The 26,916-nt window shown below is 44.1% G+C and overlaps 1 protein-coding gene and 1 long non-coding RNA gene across 11 annotated transcripts in view; one reads left to right on the top strand and one right to left on the bottom strand.

Annotated features, from left to right (window-relative positions):
- Positions 1–26,916, top strand: part of PCDH15 (protocadherin related 15) — a 688,108-nt gene that overhangs the window by 374,405 nt on the left and 286,787 nt on the right. The window contains exon 1 of one of the 10 annotated variants that reach the window (XM_017826142.1): positions 13,564–13,823. The exons of the other annotated variants lie outside the window; for them this stretch is intronic. The gene's annotated coding sequence lies outside the window, so the exon portion shown is untranslated. Of the gene's footprint in view, positions 1–13,563; positions 13,824–26,916 lie in introns of those variants that run through there. 10 annotated transcript variants of the gene reach the window in all.
- Positions 6,820–18,567, bottom strand: LOC108502805. The gene is made up of 3 exons (XR_001876633.1): positions 18,368–18,567; positions 15,484–15,488; positions 6,820–6,830 (listed from the first exon to the last, which is right to left on the bottom strand). It is a non-coding gene; the product is annotated as an uncharacterized LOC108502805 (long non-coding RNA).

The following is a 26,916-nucleotide window of genomic DNA, read 5'->3' as shown; positions in this document are numbered from 1 at the left end:
CTGTGTCTCACCTAAAAAATCCACTGCGCAGGCTCGAAGGGTTAATGACCTTTCCCAAATCTTCGCTCGTGAAGACTGGCCATTAATACGTAAGGTAGTGCATATACAGCCCAAACACCACTGAACATGGTTTGCTGACAGTTGCACACTTGTACTTTATTATTATTAATTTTGGGCCTTTTTCTGTCTTGTCAAAGACTTTGGGCAAAACACCAATGGATCTGGAGCTTTGTGTCTGGTGGCTTTTACAGCAGTGGGCTTTATGGATCGTAGGGCCCAGCTGGAATGACTCAGTGTGCAGGGAGGAGGACCCTGTCCCTCGTGGCTCTTGCTTTCCAATCACTACTTTTAAGATAATGAATGTGTTTACTGAAATTTGTTCCTCTTCTGCCCTGATTTTCTTCCTCCTCAGAATATGCAGTTGGCAAGCTGCTCTCCAGATTTATCACGTGTGCTTAAAACGGTCTGAGGAGCAAAATGAAGACATTTTTCCTGAACTGCCTGGCTGTCCTTGGAGCCTGGGGCTGTGCAGCAGACAGGCCTGAGCGGAAACGGATGAGGGGTTTTTCTCTGGTTCTGCTCTGGCTTTCAGCAAACTTTCATTTTCTTGCACTTCAGGTGGGAAATGGGGTGTATCCTACTATGAGGTGGAAGAGAGTAGCAGAACCAGAGAAAATAGTGCTGAAAAGCATTTGAGGATCCATTTTTTTTCTTAGCTACTCAAGTATTCCAAATACTGCATTTTTTTTTTTTTTTTTTTTTAAAGCAAGCCTGCTCACAGAAATGCTGGAATTCTGAAGTTCTCCTGTCTTTCTTCATCCCTAGGGAATAAACTACTTCTGTGTTGCAAAATTATCGAAGCGGAAACTTCTGAGAAACCCAATTTATGCAGGGTCCTTCTGACTGTTGGGAAGTGAGGGGGGGTGTTCCCAAATAATTGGAAGTCTCTGGAATGTAGAAACAGATGTTCTGTTTCTTCTGTATGTTTTATGGTTGCAATGAGATGATCCCCCAACCATTCAGGGGGACCTGGACAAGCTCGAGCAGTGGCCCCTGGGAATCTCAGGAGGTTTAACAAGGCCAAGTACTGGTGCTGCCCCTGGGTCAGGAGAACCCCTGGGATCAATCCAGGCTGGGGATGAGCAGATGGAGCAGCCCAGGCAGAAGGCCCTGGGGGTGCTGNCAGAGGGGCAGGATCCCCTCCCTGCCCTGGTGCCCCCCAGGATCCCACTGCCCTCCCTGTCCCCAGGACACACGGCTGGGCAGGGACAGCTGGCTGCCCACCAGGACCCTCAGGTCCTTCTCCCAGAGCTGCTCTCCAGCAGGTCCCCCCAGCCTGTGCTGTTCCCTGAGGTTGTTCCTCCCCAGGTACAGGGTTTTTAATTCTGCTCTTCCTCAAGACTCCTGCACCTTGATGGAAAATAACCCCAAGAGTAGGAACCTTCTGCAAGGGTTGGTTTGATTTCTGGGTCTCTAGGACAAGGGAATTCAGGGTGATCCACTTGACTAGAAGGTTTAACAAGGAAAATGCTGTTTATTCCACAAGATGAGGAGTTATGGGATTGATGGCAAAGCTACAACAAAGAAATTGAGACAACACAACCTTCTGATACACCTGATTTTCACTTCTTTTGTCTTGTACCTCTGCTTTGGATGTCTTGGGGTCATGTTTTGTCTTTGGAACCCCAGAAAACATCTCACTTTCACTGGATACTCACAATTGTTCCTTATTTTCAAAAAGAAAGCTTTTTTTTTTGTTTCTTCTCTCCTTCAAGCATCCAGCTTTGGGATTTATACTGAATCTGAGTGTGCCGAGTTTCCTTTTTGGTTTTTTTTTTTTCCTCCCCTTTAATGTTTTGCTTTGAGATGCTGAATTAAAAACTCTCTTCAGAGCTTTTTTTTTTCCAATGTGTTTTGCTATTCTGTGTATATTTGGACAGAACTGGATCATAGCAATGGGCATCTACACTTCATGTGAATAATGACATAGGCTGGAGCAGTTCCAGTGAAAATGCTTCTGGACACAAATATTTAGTGCTGAAATAGTTGTACCTTTAGCCCAATGTGTGTTTATGGAGGAAATAAGTTGTGTGTGTCAATAGTGAGTAAATAAAGAGTAACAATGTATTGGGCAGAATATACATATATATATTTATATATATGAGTTAGTGGGTTATAGCTGCTGAGAGGACCATTCCCTTTTCTTTTTTCATTAGGTTTGTGTGGTTTTAGGTTTTTTGTTGGTTTTTTTTTTTGTTCTCTCCCTCACCTCATTCCTGCTAATCATTTTGCTGCTTTGATTGGTAGCTTTGATGCCAGAGGAAATAGTGACACCTTTCCAAGGCTTCACTGGAGATCCCTCTATTAATGTATGTCAGAGCCAGCAATTTATTGTTAGTTTTTATTTCCAGGAGACAGGTTCTGCTGAAAACTCTGTTGGTTTTGTGCCCTTTGCCCCTCCCAGGGGTTACCCTTAGCCATGCTATTCATTTCTGTGAAATCCTGGACTGTAATTATGGAAGAGCTGGATTCTGGTGGCTGTGAGTTCCCCCTGACTTCCATTAGAGGTTACCAAGCTTTTATTCCTGGAAGTGCCAAGTGCCTGGTTGGAATCACTGATTGCCTGTAATTTATCTGCCTGGGCTGGTCTCAGGCAGCTCTGGTGGCAAGGTCTCTGCTATTTCAGGGTTTGCTGAATGTCCTCCAGGTGAAGTAAATTGTAGCATTCAAATAATTAGGAAGATGGAGGGGTTTTGCTGCGGTCCTTGTTTGCCAGACTCATCAGTCTGTTGAGGTGAGGAGAGGCTGGAAATTGGGCCACCTAAATTGGATAGCTGATGTCTGTGAAAAGGGCAAAGAACCAGATGGAACAGGCAGATTGGAAAATTGGAAGCTCCCTGTGTATACCTGGGACTTTCACAGTGTGGTTGCTCTTCGTCAGAAATAAAATATATACGTATATCTTAACAATAAAGCTTTAAAAATAAGAAAATAAGTGCTCTGGAACACCAACACACTTCCCCCAAGCAGAAAGGAAAAAAAATAGCAGGGTAACCTTTTTGATTTTTTTTTTTTTTTTTTTTTTTTTTTTAGTGCTTGAGGGCCTTTATTGTTGCAGCAAAGTATAATGGCTGGAAGTCAAAGTTGTTGATGCTCGAATTGTAAACAAGCTGTACATATTTAACAGGAGGTAATCAGCCACAGAAATAAATTAACAAGGGATGTTAAAAATTTCCCCTTGGTTTGAAACTATTCCTAACTAGAAGTCTTTGTAAAGCACCTCCACAGCGAGTTGGGGTGACTGTGGGCATTGCTTGAGCAACAGGCTTTGGATTTGAAGCTTTTTTTCGTTGATTTGACTTTTTTTTTTTTTTTTGGTGTTGAGGAAGGGGTTACATATTTATGAGATGAAAAAAAGAGGTTTAGATGAGATATTAAATTGTCAGGGTGCTGTGAGGGCCGGCAGCTGGCTGGGGCTGAGGAGCCGGAGGGTAAACGGGGTTTGTAGGGCTGTGCACGATAAATCAAATACAATAATGAATTGCAAATAGGATCTTCATTTAGAAGGGGAAAGTAATACATTGTTGGGATGATAATGCAGGTCACAAGCAGTGTTTTTACTTTTAAATGTTGATTAGTTAAGCATTTTTAAAAAATGATGTTGCATCCCCGTTTAGGAACAGCTTGTCAGCATCTGATTAATATTTGTTTCATGATTTCTCAGAAGGGATATCAGCTGGGGGAATTTTGTTGACTAAATTACTGGAGGCTATTTGTCAGGCTCTTGGAATATATTATTACAAATATCTATGTAAATCACACAGTCATCCACTACAAGTGGATTGTTCCTCTTACACGTTGGCTTATTTAAAAAAAAAAAGATTACAGAACTCATCTGAATCTTCAGTAGAAGAACTGGGTTTGTGTTTTCTGTGTAAGGACAAGCTGGAGGTGGTACATGGGTATTGATTCTGGGGGAGGGCAGAGAGGGGACCTGCATTTTTCTCTGAATGGCTCTAAGCCTTCACTGCTTTTTCTCTGCTGAAGCAACATCCCCCCGTAAAACCTTCCAAGCAAGCCAAAAACAGGAAGTCTAGTGAAGTCTCTTTGAGTTTGGACGCTTGTGTTTCTGTTTTCTGGCAGCCTGAGGGAGGGGCTGTGCACAACCTGTCCTGGTGCTTGAGGTTTGAGATTTGAACACAGAAGATGGATTTTTCTCCTGCCCAGAGCAGCTGAGTAATGGACTGGCAAGGACCAGTCTGGCTCAGTAACTCACCTGGGCCTTGTTGGGCTTCACCCTCCTTCATCTTCATTCCCAACTGCAGTCTGAGGGTCACTGGGACCAGACCTAGCTGGGACTGGCTTTACTGGGTGGAGGGGATGTCCCTGCTGCAGGCAGGCACAGGACACTTCTCTCCACCTGAGAAGGGACCACAGAGAGCAGATGTGTCCCAAAGGAAACCACTCAATTTGTCTCCTTTGCCCACATTTAGTTTTTGTTGACCTTTCTGTGACTGTTTTCCTTCATGTGCTTGTGTGGGAAATCCTGCCAGCCTGGCAAGGAAAATGGATGGATTTGGCTGCCTTGTGACACCCTTCCTGCGTTTTCCCTCCCCACTGGACAGTTAGGTGTATATTGAACGTTCCAGGGCATGGCCTGGGAGGGGGGATGTGATCCATTGCTGGGAAAGGAGCTGCCTGTGCCGTTACAGACATGATTACCACCAATCTTTATGATGAAAATAAGCAAAGCCACATTTGCTGACTTTCCAGTCTTCCCTGCCAGTTCTTTCTGAGTCATCAGCTTTTGAAAAGAGCAATAAAAACTGTGCAAAGTTCTAACTTTCACAAGTAATCATATTCAAGCGTGACAGTTGTCGTCTCTATTCCCTTAGAGAATCACAGAACAGTTTGCATTGGAAGGGACCTTAAAGATCATCCTGTTCCACCCCCCTGCCATGGGCTGGAACACCTTCCACCAGACCAGGTTGCTCCAAGCCCTATCTTTGAGGCTGGCTAAAGATGGGTCTGAATTACTGGCTTTTCCACTACTCTTGGAATGATTCATGGCCAGAATTTGAAGCGGGTTATTTAATTTTGTGAATGGGTTTTTGGGGGAATGATATATCTCTTTAGACAGCTCCTTGGCTATAGGTTCAACCTGTACCATGGAATTGGACCCAACTGTTGCTTCTTGGGTGTCAGATGTTTGAAGGATCATCTCTGTGTGGTTCTTTCACACAGTCTTGTGCTGCTATGACAGGAGAACCTCTTCCTTTTTGACTACCTACTGTTCAGTGCAACCTGTTTTACAGGTAGACCCTTCTCATGATATTTGTTAGAGAATCATTCTCCATCAGACCATGTAATATTCAATGTCTGCTCCAGGGAAATACCTTTGTCTCATCTCTGCCTCTCTCCATGGTTTTCGTAGAGTATCCTGCACTGGAAGGGACCCACAAAGATCATTGAAGCCCAGCTCCTGGCCCTGCTGTGAATCCTTATTGCTTGTGACTGGTCTGGAGAATTTTTTTGGTATCATCTAGTGGAAAATAACTGTGAATGCAGAAGAGGGATTTGGTTTTTTTTCAGATTGTGTCAGATCTGTCATGCAGTGCCCACTTACCTCCAGGGCAGATTTGAAAGTAAGGAAATCTAGTGGTGTGTTCACCTTTATGTTGCTTTGGGAGCACCTGAATGGTAGTTCTGGTTTTATTACTTAAGCCTGAAAGCCACCTTTTGAATCCCTAGCAATTTGATAGTAAAAAGGTGTACTTCCAACTAGGAATGAGTAATATTACTCTGAATAGTTTCTACCCTGGATTTTTTCATAACCATAGGTTGCAAAATGCAGTAAATCCTCTTTCTTGTTTACCCTCACTCCCCAGGACAAGATGTTTGTACTCCTTTGAGCTCTCAGGATTTTACCAACACGTGGCATTGGGGAGCCATGGCAGATCCCTTTATCTCCATGTTTTTTGGGAGACAAGGGAAGAGCTACTAATTTTTCAGCACTCCCTGAATCTTGTCCTTCTCGTTGTGTCCACAGAGATTCAGAGCAGTGTTGCTGCATGAAGTGAGGGTTGGTGCTTTAGGACAAAGTCAGTGAGTTACATTTCCTTAATTGGTTGTGATGATTCAGCCTGGAACATGAATCACCCTGGACAGAGATTTGGATGTTTCTAGGGCAGTAAGAGCCAAGTAATTTTAGTTTGCCCCAGAGGCTAAATTGAGGTACAGATCAAGTTCAATTAAATTTTTTTTCACACTCCCAACTGTTCATTTGTCTTGTTCTGACAGTTTTATTTACTGTGTACCTAAAAGGTCTGTCACACCGACCGCTTGGCCATGCTGTCAAGAGCCTGAGGCAGCGCCTATTTCACATGTGCTCTTCATAAAAATGTGCATGGCTGGACCATTTGCTTTTTGATTTACTTAAATTAGAAGGTGTTTCTGGTGTCCCTGTTCCCCTGAAAGCTGGTTAGTAACAAACACAAGGTCTGAACTTCCAGTGTGTTTTCAGAGAGAGGAGGTTTCTCACCTCGTGGGCTGTCCCAAGTTACAAGTTCTGTCTGTGGTGCTGGAAATCCATCAGGGGCAAACCTGGGCAAGGTGCCTCTGAAATAAAACTTTTTTTAATTATCTTGGTTAAAATGTTCAGGAAGAATTTCACAGAAAGGGTAGTCAGGGATTGGCAGGGGCTGCCCAGGGAGGTTTGGAGTCCCCATCCCTGGAGGTGTCCAAGGAAGGCCTGACCGTGGCACTCAGTGCTCTGGGCTGGGGGACAAGGGAGGGATTGATCACAGGGTGGACTTGATGGGCTGGGAGAGCTTTTCCAACCTCAGTGAATCTGTGACTAAAAACTTCTGAGGTGGTTTTTTTGTTCTATTTTCTGGTATTCATTTCAACAGAAGAACTTGCTGTGAATTGGACACACACGGAATTCTGAGTGTTGGAGCTTTTGTTTCTTCTTTATACTGTCCATTTTTGAACTGTGTATAACACTTTGTGGAAGGATTTCTTGATTTGCTTCACACATCTAAAACTTCTGCCAAGGTGGAGATATTCACTTGAGCCTGTGCAGGAAACTTTCAGTAGTGTGGAACTGTGAGGGTGGGGAGGCCCTGGCCCAGGTTGCCCAGAGAAGCTGTGGCTGCCCCTGGATCCCTGGAAATGTCAAAGGCCAGGTTGGACGGGGCTTGGAGCAACCTGGGCTAGTGGGAGGTGTCCCTGCCCGTGGCAGGGTGGAAGTGGATGATCTGTCAGGTCCCATCCAACCCAAACCATTCCATTATCCTGTGGCATTTGGGATGTCTATGCTCTTCAAGCTCCCAGGTCTCTGCCTGTCTGGCAGTTGAATGTTCATCTGCCCAGCAGGAAATAGGGAACAAAGGCACCACTAATGCTGTGATACATCACCTTTGTAGAGCTCTCTAATCAAGGAGAAACATCTTCCTTCCACTGCTTTGCTCATCCATAAGAATTAAATAATCTTTCTTTTATTAAATATTATTCGATTGTTCTCAGTTTTTTATTAATTTATTAACTAACAGTATCAATCACACCGTTTTGTTGGCTGTTACCTATTGAATTAAAACCAAGTTTGTAACAAACACTAATGCTTCTTGCTGTTGATGTAACAGGCATTTCATTTACTGGAGTTATAAGTTACCTTCTGGTGTTACCTTAGGAAGTGTGGTGGCCTTACAGTAATTACCAGTAATTGGTATACAAAGGCAGGAACTGTTCTCAGTAGCCGAGTATTGTTAGAAAATAATCTCATTTGTTCAGTGGTATTTCAGCAGCTCTAACCAATTTCTAACCATTTTATTATGTGCCATATGTCTGTGCAGCAGAACTTTGAATTGGGTTCATGAAGTGGAGTTGTTCTGCTTTTATTAAATGCTGATTTTTAAAAGTACCTTTTTTTGCTCCCCACTATATAAAAATATACCTCTCTGCCTCCCATGAGTGTAACTCTCCCATCCAACCTTCTGCATGGCTTTTGCCTTCGTCATCCCTTGTTAAAGCAGATGATTTTTGAAGAAGAGGAAGGCTGTGGTCACTCTATTTTTGTATATTGTTCCCTCAAGGCAGGTTTTGGTCAGAACTCTGATCTGAGGAGTACCAGTGAGGGCAGAGCTGAGCTGCAGAGTGGTTCTGAAGGTGTCTTAACCCCCTGCCATCAGGTTGGCACACAAATGACTTACAGTCAGCAGCTGCTTCTGCAGATCCATGTGCAGATCTGACACACTGTTTTGTTTCACCTTTTTTTTTTTTTTTTTTTTTTTTTTTTTATGCTCTCTGCCTGGTTTTTTCCGTGGTTTGTTTTCTACCAGCCAGGCTCAGTAACATTTGCATGCAGCCCTGACTAAGTGCTTCTTATAAGTGGAGTGTCAAAGGGTTCCTGCTCTGGTCTGGGAACACAGGTGTCAAAATGACTCCTCTGTAGAAAGACAAATTATTGATTTCTGTTGAGGAATATCCTGATGGCCTTTCACTGTTAGAAGATGACTTAAAACTCTCTTTCTACTCAAAAAATCTTCTTTGTCATTGCAGTCTGGTGATGTATAATCCTGACACAGAGATTTAGCCCTTGAAACTATTGGACACCGACATAACGTGTCGTAGTTGGATTGTCCTCAGCATTTCTATTACAATTAATGACTTCTCCTGGAGGGCAGATTAGAAGATGAGTATTCTTTCCCTTCTCTGAAAGCTGGGATACTGCTGGAAAATTGGAGTAAATGGAGGACTGATTTTCCAGGGAAAGGTCAGACAGGTGAGTTAATGGAAGAGAAAGGGGGCAGGCAAGAGAAGGGAGCTGGTGTTTGACCAGGGCTGGGGCAGGGGGCAGATGGGCCTAGTAACATCACATTTGTGTGATCCCAGAAAAGCTACAACCTGCCAAAAATAGTGCTGCTTTTTCCGTAGCCAAGGAGAGTTTTTTTAAGATGAGGTGCGTTGTTTCTTTCTTGCTTAGTTTGACAGAGCAGTGAAGCAGCAAAGACCACACAGCTGAGACAAAACTAAACTGGGAGTGTTCCACTGATGGGGAAGAACTCGAGGACCTTGGTTTGTGCTTTGGGGGGTTTGTTTGGTTTTCCCCTCTACTGAGAGGCCCAGTGTTCACAGAGGTGTAGGATATGAGTTTGGTCCTGGCTCTGACATCTAGCACCTGGGATGGTGCCTGGGATTTGCCTTTTCCCCTGTCCTGAAGCAGTGGTGGTGATGTGTTGATAGTTTCTCTTTTTCTTAAGCATTTGGATTTTATGAAAAGACTTTTCAGTTTCTCCGCTGAAACATAGGAGGGAGAAAAACATGTTGTTCATTATCCCTTGGAATTAGTCTCGCGTTTTCCCCCGTTGTAAAGATTTCACGAAATGGAGGGACGATTCCACACAGATCTAATTTCAGACATACAAATAATTCCTCTGTGAAGAATAACTAAGTGAGGCAGGACTCAGCCTGGAAGAGGAATGACAGAACAAGGATGTGATGGAGGTGTGTAATCATGTCTGAAGGGAAAGGGGGACAAGGACAGAGAGTTCCCATCTCTCCAATGCAAGCTCTGAAGCATCATCACACAAAAGCAGTTCCTACTGTTTTGGGTTTTTTCACTTTGTGTTTAGTGATTTTCTCTCTGATTTCTTAGGAGGTAAAGCAGCTGGGGCTGATCAGCCATGGGTTTGTCCAGACTGAAAACTTTTTGTCTTTGTAAGGGTGGAAGAATTATTTCATACTACTTGAACTCTGAAGAGGCTTCTTTTTTTGGTGTTAATGTTTATATAGCTAGGATGGAAACTTCTTCTCTTATGTAGGAAAAAGGAGATTGCTGCTTGTCCAGTTGTAGGATTGATAGTGGTGTGTGTGAGCTCCTCCAAAAATGAAATGGTAGTTGTCTGCCTCTGTTCCTTTACTGAATTCAGTTTGACTGTCTCGTGTTGAGTATTTCCCCTCTCAGTGTATGTGGGAGGAGGGAAGGAGAACACAGAATGGAAAAGTCTGAATTGTTTTTCAGAGATGCCACCTTCTTGTTGTGTTTTGCAATTCAGCCACTTGTTATGGTTTTTAAATAGCGAGCTGCATTTACTATATAATACCAAATGTATGGTCAGATTGGACGTTTAATTAACTTTCCACAAAACTTTCATATGAAATAGGAATGGACTTGATGTCCTGCCACAAAGCAAAATTACCCTGTGTTTTGGGACGCTCAGAATTGGATTTTAGAAATTTTATGCTGAACTATGCCATGGAATAAGGGTAAGTGGAAGTGTAAGATGATTTTTAAACAGCAGCCTTCCAGTTACACAAGTGATAGAAATGATAAGTGTGAAGGTATTTATGTGAAGTTTTTTTGCATAATGAGAAAGGAGTGAGTTATTGGGGGAGGGATAGTAATGATCCAGCTCATAAAGGCTATGCTCATGAGAATAATTTCATTAAGTACTCCAGCAGATCAGTAAATCCTTCAACTGCCTTTTTCAGTGCAGTCACAGAGTTTATGTTCTTTTGGGAGGAATTCACCTCCTGTTTCTTGCCTCCTCCCTCCAACCTGACATTTTGCTAAATCAGTTTATTGCATGGCACAGCCTGCAAACAGTACCTTCCAAGGTATTAAAGATCCCATCTATTTAGAGGACATTGTCCGTTTATATCCTAAATATGCTGTCAGCTGATCGTTGGGTTGGGGTGGAGCCTGTCCCCTTCAATCTGCTGCACCTTCACTCCAGGGACAAACCCAGCTTCCTGGGCTTCTCTGCCCTGCTGTTTCCTTCACCTTAACAATGATTTTCTGGGCTCTGATTCCTACTTTTCCTATCGATCCAGTGACCTCCCTTGGACTGTCTGGTTAGTGCAGTGGCAGGTCTCCATGGCTTTGGGTAATTGGATTGGAGTCAGAGGCCTTCTGTGCCAGTGATCCTCAAAGAGGAAAAAGAATCCTTTAGCAAAGCCCCATTTCTGTGGGGTTCAGCTTGAGGGAACAGAAAGGCAAGGGAGAAATGAATATTAATGGATTACAGCTGGATTTGGGGGGGGTTGGTGAAAAATGATGAGGTAAGATGCGAGCTGTTCAGCAAACCGTGCTGGGAAACTTCAGTGCTCTTGAACCCCCTTGATTGTATTAAGCAAGTTAATTCTCTGAATTTTCTACCCCATAAACGTTCTTGTAGAGTGATACTGGTCATTGCTTACCTGGGCCTAATTCTGAATTGGAAGGGACTGAAAACTTGGTGTCCCTGCCCATGGCTGGGGTTGGAACAAGATGATCTTTAAGGTCCCTTCCAACCCAACCCAACCCATTCTATGAGTCTGTAATTCCCTTAAAGAATGTAAGTTCTCAACCCAAAATATGATGATTACTTTTTGTAATTTGATTTTTTTTTTTCTTCGCACTGATTCTTCCTTTCAAGAATTTAAAGGATAATTGTTAATTTGAGTTGAAATCCAGAGCAGGCATTAAGACATAGAGCAGTCTACTGGGTCATTCTATGTTCCTTATGAATTTGAAAATTCTGTATCTTGTCAAACTTCCAGTTTGGAGCAAACTAAAATCTCATTAGCAGAATAGTTCTGAAAACCTTTTATTCTAGTAGTAGTTAATGTTTTTGGGTAACATTTTTCAAACTGGTTAGTCTGTTCTTCATGATGAAAAGTTTGAGAGGGAACCTGCGACTAAAAACCCCAAGTCTCTAAATGTGTATTTTAAAAATCAGTTCAATCACAGATTATATTTTAAGCAATTACAAGGACACTGAAAGCAGAGTGCAGTTCCAAAGAGCAGCTGTGTGGCACAGATGGATTCTCTATGTTTTCCCATTATAAAATGGTGGGGTTTGGAATGACCATTACTCTTCTACCACCTATAATAGTAGAAGAATTCTGATGTCTTGTGCTGAATAGTTCATATTCAAATGTAGTAAAAACTGCAGTGCTACGTTGTCTCTCAGTTGGGTAAAGGCCTTACCCTGTTCAAAAATGAGATTTATGTTGAAGGGCATGAATAGGATTTTATCCTAAAAGATCCTGCAAGAGGACTCTGGGCCAGAAAGCCAACATCCACTTCCATAACTTCCCAGTCTGCCAAGGTTTTCCTGTGGGGACATCTGCAGAACCAGCTTCTGCAATCTGCCTGCATCGAATGTGTGTGCAGCTACATGTAGTATTTATGATTGCACCCTAAGTGATACCTAAATATGTGTATTTGCATTTTTGCCTGTCTGTATTTGTTCTGAGGAAGGTATAAATGATGATTAAAGCGTCGGGTAAGTGGCTCATGCATAAAAGATTTGAGGAGAAATTCAACAGAACTTTGAAAACAAACTGCAAGAGTAGAGAAAACCCTCTATAGAGATGTCTTGAGATTAATTTCAGTAAAAGAATGACATATTTTAGCCATGACTGAGGTTGCCTGTGCTAAAGTGATTTACGGCCACCTTGTTAACAGCAGGTATAAGCTGTTCAGGGTGTAAATGTCCTCATCAAGAGGTATTTTGAAGAGTTTCTGCCTTCCCAGCTGAGGTGTCCAGTATAAGTGGACTCGGAGGTTTAGCCAAAGCTGGGTCTCCACAACCTTTTTTCAGTGGTAAGTTCAAAGCACTATTGCTTTCATCCTTATTTTGATTTATTTCTTTCCCCCTCTACCTTTCAAAGGGGAGTGGCAAAAAAACAAAACCCTGGCATAGGGTGTGGAAGTTGTTTAACCCCATCGATCCGCTTACATTACTGAAGGTGTTTCTTTCAAAAAATCTGCTCTCAGCAAGTTTAAAACCATCTAATGCATTCAAGGTGCAAATTATGAGAAAGCACTGATAACTTAAACTTCAAATTTGGGGTAGCATTTATGTCATTACTGTGATGTTCTCTAACTTTGTTGTGCCACCTCAGACTGAGTGTCCTCAGGACAAGTGGCAGTGTTCCTCTCTGGATCCTAGTTTGGATAATCTCCCAAAGGTCTCTATACAGATTTTGCCTTGATTTTGGGGGCTTCCCTCCAAGGCAAAACACCTTATTGTTACTGTGATGCTTTGTCTTGAAGGAGATTTTTCTTCCTTGAGGAGGATGCCCCACATCAGTTGTGGGAATTAGGAGGTAGCTCCAGGAAAACCTTGATGTCACTGCAGTAACATAGCACAGAATCACTGAGGTTGGAAAACACCTCCAAAGTCACCGAGTCCCCCCCTGTGCCCGATGCCCACCTTGTCCCCCAGCCCAGAGCACTGAGTGCCACGGCCAGGCCTTCCTGGGACACCTCCAGGGATGGGCACTCCAAACCTCCCTGGGCAGCCCCTGCCAAGGCCTGACCACCCTTTCCAGCAACAAATTCCTCCTCCTGGCCAACCTGAGCCTCCCCTGGCACAGCTGGAGGCCGTTCCCTCTCCTCCTGTCCCTTGTTCCCTGGGAGCAGAGCCCGACCCCCCCCAGCTCCCCCCTCCTGTCAGGGACTTGCAGAGCCAGAAGGTCCCCCCTGAGCCTCCTTTTCTCCAGGCTGAGCCCCCCCAGCTCCCTCAGCTGCTCCTGCTGCTCCAGCCCCTTCCCAGCTCTGTTCCCTTCCCTGCACACGCTCCAGCCCCTCCGGGTCTCTCCTGTTGAGGGCCCAGAACTGGGCTCAGCCCTCGCGGTCCCTCAGCGGTGCCAGCACAGTGAGCTCAGAACAAAACACAGTTCCTCAACAAATGAGCCCTGGCACTAAAGGACCTCTAAAATACCATTTTCTTACTCCACTACCAATTTTGGGGAGAAAATGATGTGGTCTCTATGGAGTTGGAGGCATCTACTGCACGAAGTAGCAGAAATGCTGCCTGGGGAGCTGGGTAAGGGTGGGTTGTGCCTTCAAGGCAGTGCTGCTGCCTGGGACCTCTCTAATTTCTCATTGTTGTGTGAGAATGGAGTTGTGCAAGCTTAGGAGTTCAGTAGGTGCTGCTTTTTCTGCAGAAACGTGAGATGAATCCTGATTTCAGCACCTTGAGGTACTGGATTACTGGCATCAGCAGGCACTGTAAAAACACATGTATAATTTCATATAATCCCAAAATGGTTTGGGTTAGAAAAGACCCTAAAGGTCATTTGTTCTACCCCCCCTGCCATGGGCAGGGACACCTTCCACTAGCTCAGGTTGCTCCAAGTCCCTCCAACCTGGACTTCCAGAGATGAGGCAGCCACAAAATCTCTGGGCACTGGGAATTAGCCACTGGGAAGCTACTTAGGATTGAATTAGCATTTCAAAAGAGAAAACAGTCTTGCTGCTGGAAAACTGTGTGGAAGTGTGGATTATTTCTTTTTGCTTGCTCTGCTGTGTTTCATTTAGTCTGTTTTAACTCTTCATCTCTTAGCCTGGAAGCCCAGTGCCCCTCCAGCCTTGCAGCATCACACTAAGAGATTCAAATAGGAAAACTGTATTTTTTTTCTTTAGAAGAACCTGAAGAGATTGGTCAGGTAACGGGTCACTAAATGTTTCTTTTGTAGAATAAAAATTGTGAGGGAGAAAGAGGTATGGGAAAGCCTGTGGGGGATGTGTTATCACTTACAGTGGACTGAGTCAGGATGTTTTTGAAACAGTTGCGTTTAAGCCAAAGCTTCCAAAAAATCTGACTGCCTTATGCTAAGGGATGGTACCTTCCCTGTGTGCTGAGGGCCAAAGTGATGCTTTTAGAGTAAAATTTGCATAAGGTGAAGAAAATTCCTTACTCCGGGCAGTTTGTTTAGCTTGGAACAAGTGTAGAGAAGTGTGAGGAAACTAACACTTCATTTAAGGGCTTCATAGGCTTTCCTAAATTTACAACACACATCTGGGGGGGAAAATCAAACATATAAATTAGCAACTGAATTAAACCACTAATCTGTTACGTTCAGCATCTATTGCTCTGATTTCCTGCAGTAGTTTGGAGAAAGGAAATGTGCCCCTGACCCCTGTACCTGAGGTGAGGTGTATACAGCACTACCTGGGTATTCCCTCCTGGCTCCTGCAGGCAGTTTGCAAAAGCCCTGAAGCACAGAATATCCTTGTCTTAACTTGAATAATTAAGGATGTAATTGTTTGTAAAGGTAGCAACTGGGAGGAGAGTTGGTTTTCTCTCTGTCATTATGACTTCCTGAACGAGCCTGAATGTTTAGTTTGTGTGAAAAAGATTTCTTTGTGTGTATTCTTTTATTTCTGTCCGTGTTCCTCTAGTACAGAAATATTATTGGTGGCAAGGGAAAAGTGTGTTACTACAGCAGCATTGGTCATCAAGATTTCAGATGATATCTCTAATGTCTCTTTAATGTCTCCTTGCAGTAAATAATCCTTGGGCTTCTTTCTGGTTTGTTTTGGTTTGTTTTTTTTTTAAACTGCCAGAGGGCAGGGTTAGATGGGATATTGGGAAGAAATCCTTCCCTGTGAGGGTGGGGAGGCCCTGGCACAGGTTGCCCAGAGAAGCTGTGGCTGCCCCTGGATCCCTGGAAGTGTCCAAGGCCAGGTTGGACGGGGCTTGGAGCAACCTGGGCTAGTGGAAGGTGTCCCTGTCCATGGCAGGGGGTGGAATGAGATTGGGTTGGAAGGGACTTCAAAGCCTAAGCATTGTATGATTTCTGAGAGGTGGGGGTTGTTTTTTGGGGGATTCTTGTTCTGTTTGAGAAAGGAGGGTTAGGTCCTACAATGTCGTCACAGCTGAGCCGTCCTTCCTGAGTCTTTGTCCTTCTCTGGTGTCTCTTTGTGAAATGATGTCCAAAAACCCAGTGTTTAATGCTCCAGGGTTTTTTTATTGTCCTTTATAATGTCATAATTTAGGCCCTCTTTCTATCTCTCTTAATGCTCTCAAGCACTTTGTTTACTTTACTCAGTACCATCGCACTGCAGCAGCTCCCTGGGCCTCTCCCTCTGAGGGGAAAACAGCTGAAAAGCTGACAAATTCCCCATCCCTCTTTACATACATGAATATCTCATTTGTCCCAACGTGTCTTTTCATCCAAATGGAGCTTCATTTCCCAAGCTATTGCCCAGGTACTAAATGCACTTAAATCCTCATGGAGCTGCTGAGAACCCTCTGTTTGTCCCCACAGCTGAGCTCTGCGGTTGGCAGACAGTCACCTGGCACCTCTCCATTCCACACTGCGTCCCTGACTCCAGCACCGCCACCTACACCTCCCTCAGCCCTCAGTAAACCACGTGGGCCTCCTCATCTGGGCTGTAGGCTCGTAGTTTTCTCTCCTGTTTACAACTGAATTGGGTTAAAATTGAGTTTCCTGCAGTTCAGCCTTTCGTCTTGGACAGCCAACCTCATCCACCATGGGTGCTCTCCTTCAAAACCATCCCAGAGCCAGGCCTCTCTTTACACATTTAAAAACCATTCTAGGGCAAAAGCCCCCAAAATTGAGGGGTGAGGTTGGACTGATGCCAATCGCATCAAATACATGCCCGAGTTGAAAGGTATCTCTCTTCTGACACTAAATGAAGACTGTCTTCTAATTTTGTCTTTAGAATGAATGTTTCCTGTAATTCTATTCTTATGTTCTTGCTACCAAGGCGTTTTTTGTACCTCCTCATCCTGACAGCCCCAGGGCACTGTGCAAGGGGGAACAAGGCCCCAGGAGGGACCAGATCACCTCACTTGGCACTACTTACCTGCAGTTCATCTGTCTGATGCAAACTACATGAATGTATCTTCCCCTTTCTCCAAAAGAACTGTCTCAGGACCGTGTCCAGAACTCCAGTCTCTCTCCTGTACAAATAATCATGACTTTTGAGTCCATTCTCCTTACCTTACTGTCCCAACTTCAGCAGTGAGTAAGAATCTGTGCTTGGTATCCCCAGTTCTGAGCATCAACTGTTTGGCAACGTTAACAGACCCAGTGGTGCCTTTCAGGTTCACCCCTGTGATTCCAAGGTGGTAAAATTACTTCAGTGTTGTCATCAGAGCAGCTTCCAAGATAGATTGGCATTGGTCACTCATCCATGAAAAAGGGAAACCATTGCCCAGCTGCCTGTCATGAGCTTTGTCTTCTGTATTTTCCTTCCCCCTGAGTGACTTGCGTACAAGTCCTTCTCCTTGTGTGATTCTGAGGGTCGACAGGTTTTCATGTGGAGCCTCTGCTGCTGAGCTTTGGGTCCAAGGAAAAGAGGCATCTTCCCCCCTAGTTTCTGAAGCTTGGTTTATTATCATAGAATGAGAATGGTTTGGGTTGGAAGGGACCTTAAAGCTCCTCCCATTCCATCCCCTGCCATGGGCAGGGACACCTCCCACTAGCCCAGGCTGCTCCAAGCCCCGTCCAACCTGGCCTTGGACACTTGCAGGGATCCAGGGGCAGCCACAGCTTCTCTGGGCAACCTGGGCCAGGGCCTCCCCACCCTCACAGGGGAGAATTCCTTTCTCACTATCCCATCTAACCCTGCCCTCTGGCAGTGGGAAGCCATTCCCCCTTGTCCTGCCATTCCAGGCCCTTGTGATAAGTCCCTCTGGAGCTTCATAACTGTCATAAACTTGGAGGTTCAGATCCCATGACTGAACTTGTGGTCATACCCTGGCAGGTCTGTGTTGCCTCATCCATGTGCCTTGGGGAGGTCAGTGAGTGTCCAAGTTGTGCTGATGGTTTCCAGACTCTATTCAACTTTATTTAACTTAGTGACTTATGAACAGCAGTTTTTATGGAATTCATTGAAGTATGAGTGTCAGTTCCCGCTCAATAACAGTGAAAATATCAAGTAGGAAGATGGAAGTGAACTGAGGAGGGAGAGAACATTATCAGGTCCTGTTGCTGTGTATGAGCTGTCCTTATATTGAGTGATATCTGCATCTCTGAGTGCATTTCCTTGTTTACTTCTGCCCATTCTCCCCCATCTGGCCTCAGTCAGAGACAAAACTGGTGGGGCTTGTGACCTTGTGTGGGTATAAGGGTGCTGTTAATTTAAAGACTGTCAAAAACCAAGGTTAGTTGTGGTTTTTTGTTTGTTTGTTTGTTTTTTTAACGAGATGTTACAGGAAATTGGTGAAACAGTCTTCTTTAGTTTGACATCTTTTGAAATTTGAGAATAATACAGCCTTGTTTTTAAACATTCCTCTGACTGATGAGCTATTGCTGTGCTGTTAAAGCAGAAGCTGTGAAAGCTCTAGCTTTGGTGGTACTCTTGGATTTCCTTTAGGGATCTTATTTTTTCTTGGCTATCTTAATAGTTAAATATTTGTAAACCCATTTGGGCTGAACTTCTTTGGGAAATAATCCTCGATATGGTACCCATGAGTTAAGTATCTAAATAAACAATTAGATTTCTCGTGTTCAACAAAACTGCTTTAACTGTTCCAAGGTATGTTCTACATTTACACAAAATGACTCCAGCAAATGTCTTTAAAGTGCAGCAGTGGGGTCCTCAGTTTGCATCACTTCCCACATTGTTCAGCCTGGAGAGGAGAAGCTTTGGGGAGATCTCATTGTGGCCTTCCAGGACCTGAAGGAGGCAACATGAAAGATGGGAAGAGACTATTTCCAAGTGCCTGGAGTGCCAGGACAAGGGGGAATAGCTTCCCACTGCCAGAGGGCAGGGTTAGATGGGATATTGGGAAGGAATTTTTCCCTGGGAGGGTGGGGAGGCCCTGGCCCAGGTTGCCCAGAGAAGCTGTGGCTGCCCCTGGATCCCTGGAAGTGTCCAAGGCCAGGTTGGACGGGGCTTGGAGCAACCTGGGCTAGTGGGAGGTGTCCCTGCCCATGGCAGGAGGTGGAACTGGATGAACTTTGAGGTCCCTTCCAACCCAAACCATTCTGGGATTCTATGGTAGTAATCCCTGGCATGTGTCAGCCTACCTGTGGTCTGGAAACAATTCTCTATGGCAACCAGGAACCATCTGAAAATCCCTGCCCTTGCACATCTCCCAGAGTAATCTCTGCCATGATTTCTTATGCCTCCACAATGAATTTTAAGATAATTTCTCTTCTGTCCCTCAGAAGAGGGAAGCCATTTCTTTGCTGGTTTGCCTGGATAATTGACTTAAAAAATAAAGAAATACTCGAGCAGATTAAAACCCCCACATATGTGTATTTAAATCCAGCAGCAGCAGCTTTGGGAGGCTCCCTGTTGCCAGCTGTCCCTGGATGAGTGCCCTGTGCACATCCAAATGTCCCAATCTGTGGGCACACCCCCCCCCCCCCAGCTCTGCAACGTGTGAATCACCGGCAGATGCAGCTGAACAAAGGGGCTGAGAAATGCAGGATGAATCCCTCCATTCATCACTGTGCATAAGCACTTCTCAGAGTCTGGAATGTTGGAAGAGAGAAGGATTTGCTTGAGAGATGTGGAGGCCAAGGGTCTTGGAATAGCCAGGGAAACCTGGGCGGGTGAGAGCGCTGTGGGCTCTGTGTTTTAAGGAAAGCAGAAATAGCCAAAATCCAGGAAATCTAGGAAATCAAATGCTGAGTATTGGGGATTGCTGAGGCAGTACTGAGGTGTGAGGTTATCTGGAGAAATGGGGGCTCAGGAGATGGATATCCATGGTTGGCAGAGGGCTGAAGGGCAGTTGGAGTCATGAGGAGGTTTGGAGGGTAGAATGGTTGGATGGAGATGAGTGGATCGTGGAATCATAGGATGGGCTGAGTTGGCAGGGACTTTAACCACCATCTCTGTCCACCCCCTGCCATGGGCAGGGACACCTCCCACCAGCCCAGGTTGCTCCAAGCCCCATCCAACCTGGCCTTGGACACTTCCAGGGATCCAGGGGCAGCCACAGCTTCTCTGGGCAATGTAAAGAAGGAAGTGATTGCAGACTTTTGAAGCCTTTTAAATATACCAAAACACAAGGAAATAATTAACTGTCTCCTTTCCCTCATGGCCAACAAACTCGGAAAGCAATCCAAGTATAATCAAAACAAGTAATCATGTCTAATTATGTTCTCATTGCCTGTTAAGGGAGGGATAAGAGGCATTTTTAAGGATAAGATCCCTGCAAAATACCAGGAAGAAAGGTGATGGAGCAGAGGAATGAAAGAGTGCTTGAGGCCTGATAGACATGATGTGAGATATGGAAAAGCTTGGAGAGCAGAGGGGGGTGTGAGGTTTGGAATAAGCTGTTTAGGAGTGATGATGACAAGTCTGTTTGATGTGCAGAACTAGCACCTGACAGTGCAGGAGGTGGGGGAAGGCAAGACAAGGACCTCTTTGGGTTTGGGTTGCTGTGGGATGGGAGCAGAGGGAACCTGAAGGGCAGGCTTAGGTAGCATAGGCAAAATATGGGTGATAAACAGCAGATATATGGTTAAAATAATGAAGATCTGGCATGTGGCTCGATTAGCAGCCTCAAATCCAGGTGTCCAGACCGAGGAGGCTTCCCCAGAAAGCTGTGATGTGATGTATGAGAGAGGTCTAAACATGACAGGTGTGTCATGGAATATCTGAGGTGGTTTGTCTGGAAGGCTCCTCCTGTCCTTGGCTCGTGGGTCAGATGATCTGTTGATTTAAGTGTGCAGCAGAATGTGGTACCTGGGAATGCACCAGGTGACCTGGGATCCAAGATGAGACCTGCTATTTACTGCTCTTTTCTAGAAAAGAAACCTGAATTCCTGTTAAATAGCTTAATTTAGGATGAGCTGTGCTGTGGAGTCTGGTCTCTGGAGGGTAAGAGGAGCCACTGGGGTTAACAGCAGGTAGGCACTGTGGGAGAAGAGGTGACTGAGATTTATTTGGAGTATCCCTGGGGTGTGGAGGAAGGCAGGCTGGACCCTGCCTTCATCTGTACAACAACAGGAGGTACATTTGCTTTTTAGAGGACTCCTGAATTCTGTTGCAGGTGTGTGACAACTGTATGGCCTAATCAGCCTTATTATTTGTCATCTGTCCAAAGTTCAAAAGCCAGGACTATTTTTAAATCTTTGGGCCCAGCAATCTCCAGTACCACAACCTTCACCCTGCCACAGAAGCAGCTGTGAACATGTCTGTTCAGGGTGTGTCACGTGTGTGTATGTATGTACACATGTTAATTCTGACATGTCATTGCACTGAACTGCTCCAACAGAGCCAATGCACAGCCCTGTCATTCCTCCAGGGTCTATTGAACACTATTCCTGGTGTGTGGTGACCAGCAGGCAAGTAGGAACACTCAGTTTGTAGAAAGGGAGACTGCTGTGACAAGTTTTGGGGTGTTGATTTTTACAAAACTTAAATTAAAACTGTCTCGGAGAAGAGAAGCTGCAGCATATAAATTCTGCTTGAAAAAAATGTCATTTTCTTCAGTCAAATAACTTCACTTAATGTAGTTTGGGTCATTTCCATTGTCATAACACAAGCCAGTGTTGAAATGTTAGTGAAGATCTTGGGGCTGTTTTCCTACAAGGAGCTCTCAGAGGGGACTCTTGACAGAATATTTCCCGGTGGCAGAGAAAGATTCACACCTCTGATTCTCTCCTCTGTGTTAAGTAATCCCAGTGAACAATCCTTGGAGAGAAACAACTCTGGCAAGGCAGAAACAGAGAGGTTTTTGGGATAGTATCCAATACTCGTCTTGCAGTAAAGCCAGTGAAACCCATCTTCGTACTTTGATATCAAAGTATATTTTCATTATTAACACTTCAGCGTGTAACTTTAGCTCTGGGTGCATATGTTGTGAAGACAAAGGTTATCAAAGAATTAATTTCACTACTCCTGGCTAATAGAGATTGTATTTCTTTTAATCTTTTTATGTTAGGCAGTTAATGTCACTTTTCAAATGGAGTCCTGCTGGCACTGCTCTCAGGGGTTTAGGGTGTCTTTCCTCTCTCCTCTTTCTGGAGCCACCATCTGCAAAGCAGGAGTTTCAAATGAACAGTGTCACAGCCCAAACTTACCAATTGCTTTGGATTAAGCACTCAAAAGCTTCTGTGAAGATGATGTTTTATAGCCTAAGTCCGTGCAGGGGGGGTTGGGAGTCGGAATCTTTTCATAATGCATTAAAAAATGGTATTTGTAGGCAGGAATGAATTGGCTGCCCTGTTTTCCCAGCCATGGCCAAGTGATTGTGATCGTGTGAACCCATCTAATAGCTGGGTTACTTGTTAAAAATACAGAAAATGCATTAAAAAGTTAAATTAAGTTTTAAAGTGCATCATTCACATTTAGGTCCAGGGCCAGCTGTGGTGTTTTCACTGAAGTTTTGAATGACTTGTTACTAATGCAGGGGCAAGTTACTGGGATTACACCCTGTTACTGGTGCTTCACTTTGGCTTTGCGGTGCCTGGCTCTGGCAGTGGCATCTCATCGACTCTTGCAGGATCATTTCTGCAAGAAGGGCACAGAAAATAATACGTTTAAAGAGTGGGGCGAAGAAATAATTAAAGCCAGCAGCCCTCAGAAGAATATGGGCAAGCAGGAATTATGTGTGAATTATTTCAAGGTAGATAGAGAGAACATAAGGAGGAATTTCAAGTGGCAGGTGAACATTTTTCTTCAGCTCTTCGTGTAAATTGTCATAATTTTTTCTTCAGTTCTTGTGTCTTTGCTTTCTAAAAATGCTGTCTCCAAGTAAGGCTAAAAACTCAAGACCCTGCTAACACAAGGACAAGAGACAGAAATGCAGCATCAACGTTACTTTTTTTTTAATGTGTTTGTTTATGGTGGAATAGATCCAGCAGCTGTGAAAAGGGAATCAAGTGTGAGCATGTTTGATCTTGAAACTTGGTCTTAAAATTCTTCACACTGCTGAAAGGTTTTACCCAGAGAGAGGAGAATAGCAAAATCCAAATCAACTGTGCCAATCCTGCTGTGTGAGAGCTCTTTAATACAGGAGGATTGAGTGAATCCAGGAATCCATAGGCTGAGCTACATGTTAAGTGCCCAAGAAGTGTTAGTGAAATAAAACCTGTAGTAGTGTTCTGCTTTCTGGAAGATCCAAAACTCGAGAGAGGGTTCTGTTTGCACTGTAAATTATTCAGTGTAGTACCAGATCAGCCAAATATTTGCTTATGCTTGAATTCTTCCTCAGGAAAGCATTTAAACAGATATTTGCCTTCAGTAAACAGAGTTATTCATGCTTGCTGCTGAACTAAAGCCAGAGCTGGCTTACGTGGGCTTAACTCAGAGGTAAAGGCTTCCTTCCCTGGCTTTTCCCGTGGTTATAAGGAGGTGCTGTGGGATGGGCTCAGGAGGGAGTCTGTGGGCTGATATTCAGCCTTCCAGGGTGCCCTGAACTAGCTGAGGTGATCCCTGAGCTGCAATTGTGGTTTATTATCCTGGTTAAACCCGACATGAGGGTGTTTTCCAGCAGTGCAGCTTTGCAGCAGATGTGCTCCAGATGTGCACCCTCAGTGAGATGGCTCAGGACCTTGCTAGAGGTCCTAAGTAAACACCCTTGAGATATTCAGTGGAAATCATGGATATGAATTCAGAGGAGACCAGATGAAGTGACTGTGGTGTTGAATGGCATTGAGGAAAACCAGAATTTGGGTGGTTTTTTTGTGTATCTGTTCTTGTGTTTAAATAAGAGCTTAGAAGTTTGTTTTTATTCTCTTGGCAGTTCAACATAATTTTTTAGGCAAAATAAGCAAAAATAAACCATTTGGGACACACAGTTTAATGAACTGTAGCTTTAACCCAGCCGGGAAGGCTGTCAGACTGTAAAGCAAATCCATCTCCTTTTTGGCTTCTGTAGGAGGCTTTTTCCCCTGTTTCTACTGACATTTCTGATTTATTATGGCACCAGTTCTCTAGAGTAAACACCTACACTTCAGAGACTCCCTATTTTGTGTCCACAGTCTTTGAGTTCATCAGATCAGTAATAATATAGATGAGCCTTATAATAAAACTGTCCACTATAATTTCTCCTGTGTTTAAGCAATTCAGTTGCGTGCACTTTTAAAAATAACATAGTTATAAAGATTTATCACAATTGTAATAGACAAAGAGCAGCACCACTCACCAAAATGTCACTTCTGATGCTTGAAGGAGTTCTGGGTGATTGTGTAAATTAACAGAACCCATACAAATGGGTATTTAATCACTTTTTAAATGCTGTGGTATTCATCCAGCCACGGCAGTTTCTCAGGAGCCATTGTTTTTGACATGTATATTAAGTGGCAAATATTTGTTTACATGTCTGCTGAATTAATGTGCACTTAATGATTTCTGTTGAAGTTTGCACTCTCTGCTCTTACAGTGACTCGAAGCCCTGACAGTGTTGGCCTCAAAGTTGTTTTCAGATTTGCTGTTCGTGGTGAGAGAACACTCCAAGCTGGTGACTGTTTGTGGTGTGGCACCACCACAGTCCCTGTTTCATGTGAAATCAGGGGTGCAGAGGTCAGTTCTGGTGTCAGGGCTCTGCTTCCTGCAAGCCTAGTCCAAATTTGAGGTTTTCTTTTTTTTTTTCTGATTCAAATTGAGTATTTTAAGTAGGGAAAAAAGATGTTGATCTGTTGGAGCAAGTCCAGAGGAGGCCACAGAGATGCTCCAGGGCTGGAGCCCCTCTGCTCTGGAGCCAGACTGGGAAAGCTGGGGATGTTCACCTGGAGAAGAGAAGGCTCCAGGGAGACCTGAGAGCCCCTGCCAGGGCTTAAAGGGGCTCCAGGAGAGCTGGAGAGGGACTGGGGACAAGGGATGGAGGGACAGGACAAGGGGGAATGGCTTCAAACTGCCAGAGGGCAGGGATAGATGGGACAGTGGGAAGGAATTCCTGGCTGTGAGGGTGGGGAGGCCCTGGCCCAGGTTACCCAGAGAAGCTGTGGCTGCCCCTGGATCCCTGGAAGTGTCCAAGGCCAGGTTGGACGGGGCTTGGAGCAACCTGGGCTGGTGGGAGGTGTCCCTGCCCATGGCAGGGGATGGACTGGATGAGTTTTTGGGTCCCTTCCAACCCAATCCATTCTATGGATCTGTAATTCTGATTTACTGAAACAAAGCGTTCTGCTGGAATTTCAGCTCTGATTTTGGGTCAGGAGTTTATCACAGACCAGTGTGGGTAAGGATTTGCTATTTGTACACTAGTTTTTTGTTCTGTTACCTCCTAACCATGTCAACAACTTTGAATATTTTCTTCCCTGGCCTGTCTTTCTCTGCCAGTGTAACTTTTATAAAGAGTTTGTTCCACCTAACAGGTGGCTTTAGACTGTGTTAGCCTGTACTTATTTCAAAAAACTTCAAAAAATTCAGGTTTTATTTCCATACCAAGAACAATTTTGTACAAGCATTGAAAAATACTTTTTATCCCAACCATGGCTGGTTACTTATTTATATTTCCCCACTCAGCTTCATATGAATGCAGTGTTTTAAGTACTGTGGTAACACCAGGTCTTAAAGTAAATAATTATTTGAGGTTACCATAATGTCATTATTAACCATATTCAAGGTGCTTGGATGTCATAACTGATATTTTATATTCAGTGGGATTTTTAATTTACATTTACCCCCTCTTAAAATTTCAAATTCTGCTGTCACAACATGAGAATATTTTCCAGGAAAATCCCAAGTCTTGTAGACATATTGTATGTCTTTATTTTACAGATCTTCCTTCTCTCATCAATTCATAATTCAGCTCAGCATTGTCATTTTCTATACTTGGTATTTTTCTTTTTGTGGGGTTTTTTTGCTTGCTTGTTTGGGGTTTTCCTTTCATTTTATTGTGGGGCTTTGGGTTTTTTGTGGGTTTGTTTTTTGGCCTTTTTTGTTTGTTTTTGAGGTGGTTTGGTTTTTTTATGGTTTTTATTTAATGTGGTTTCTTATTGGGTTTTTTTGGTGGGCTTTTTTTGGGTTTTTTTGTTTTGTTTTTTTTTTAAGTTTGGTTTTCTGTGGGTTTTTTTGTGGGTTTTTTCTTTTTTTCTGGTACAAATTGAAGGAAAAACAGGGACCAGTTTTTATTCTCTTGTATTCCAGTTGCATATGGAGCTGCTTATTCTGGGAGCAGCAGTGTTGCTCTCCTCGTGGGTAACTTGACATTTCATCAAAATCAAAAATAAATCTGTCAAGATTCTGTCCTAAAAATCTCTCAGGAGCAGACTCAACTCAAGGGTGTCAGCTGAGCTCAGAATAACTTTCTAAAATAGCACATCGTGATTGGAAAGCTGGAGTTTTTCTCAAGGTTGTGAAATAAAATATCAGAGGCCTCTGAATTGGGGCTGAGCTCTTCTTTCTTGCTCTTGTAACACCTTTAATCTGCGCATGGATGTGATTTTTTTTTTTTCCTTGGCTGACCTGAAGAAACCAAGGCGGTCTCCTGAACCTTCCATTTCTGGAGTTTGAGTTGTAAAAGGTTGGAATATATTACGGTGGAAGTGATTTTGTGTTGTTTGAAGGCACTGTTGCAAAATCCAGAATGAGCTTAGTTGACCAAGGGGAAATCTGGATGACAGTGATTAAATGAGCATTTTGGGAAGTAAAAGGGAGGGCAAAACCCCTTTTGAGCAACACTGGAAATACTGCTGAGTGGGCTTCTCAAGGAAGCTGTGCCAGGGCAGGGTCAGGTTGGATCTCAGGGAAAGGTTCTTCCCCCAGAGGGTGGTTGGCACTGCCCAGGCTCCCCAGGGCAGTGGGCACAGCCCCAAGGCTGCCAGAGCTCCAGGAGGGTTTGGACAACGCTCTGAGGGACAGGGTGGGATTGTTGGGGTGTCTGTGCAGGGCCAGGAGCTGGAGTGGATGATCCTTGTGGGTCCCTTCCAGCTCAGGATATTCTAGGATTACTTTTATTTGTCTCCAAGAAAGAACCAGCTGCTCTTTTTCTCAGCAGGTAACAGCCTTGTCAGGTTATTGCTGACATATTTTATGAGCTTGGTGCTTCCTTCTCATGGCTGTGTCAAACCTTTTAAATAGCTTTTATCCTATGGACAGTGGGGTCTTGGAGAGCAATTCCGGTCTCCTCACATGTATGGGATTAATAGGCCCTTTAGGAAGGTCTGAAGTTCTCCTTTGAACTGCCCCTAATTTCACATTTGACACAAATTCACGTTGGAGATGTTGGGATTCCTCTCTCCTCTCTGAGGTTGTTCTCTACAACTCCC

The sequence above is a fragment of the Lepidothrix coronata genome, unplaced genomic scaffold, assembly GCF_001604755.1.
Source record: "Lepidothrix coronata isolate B3197 unplaced genomic scaffold, Lepidothrix_coronata-1.0 Scaffold124, whole genome shotgun sequence".
In the NCBI taxonomy this organism is placed as follows: Eukaryota; Metazoa; Chordata; class Aves; order Passeriformes; family Pipridae; genus Lepidothrix; species Lepidothrix coronata.
The sequence above is the reverse complement of the archived record's forward strand: the minus strand, read 5'-3'. Positions and strand labels throughout refer to the sequence as shown.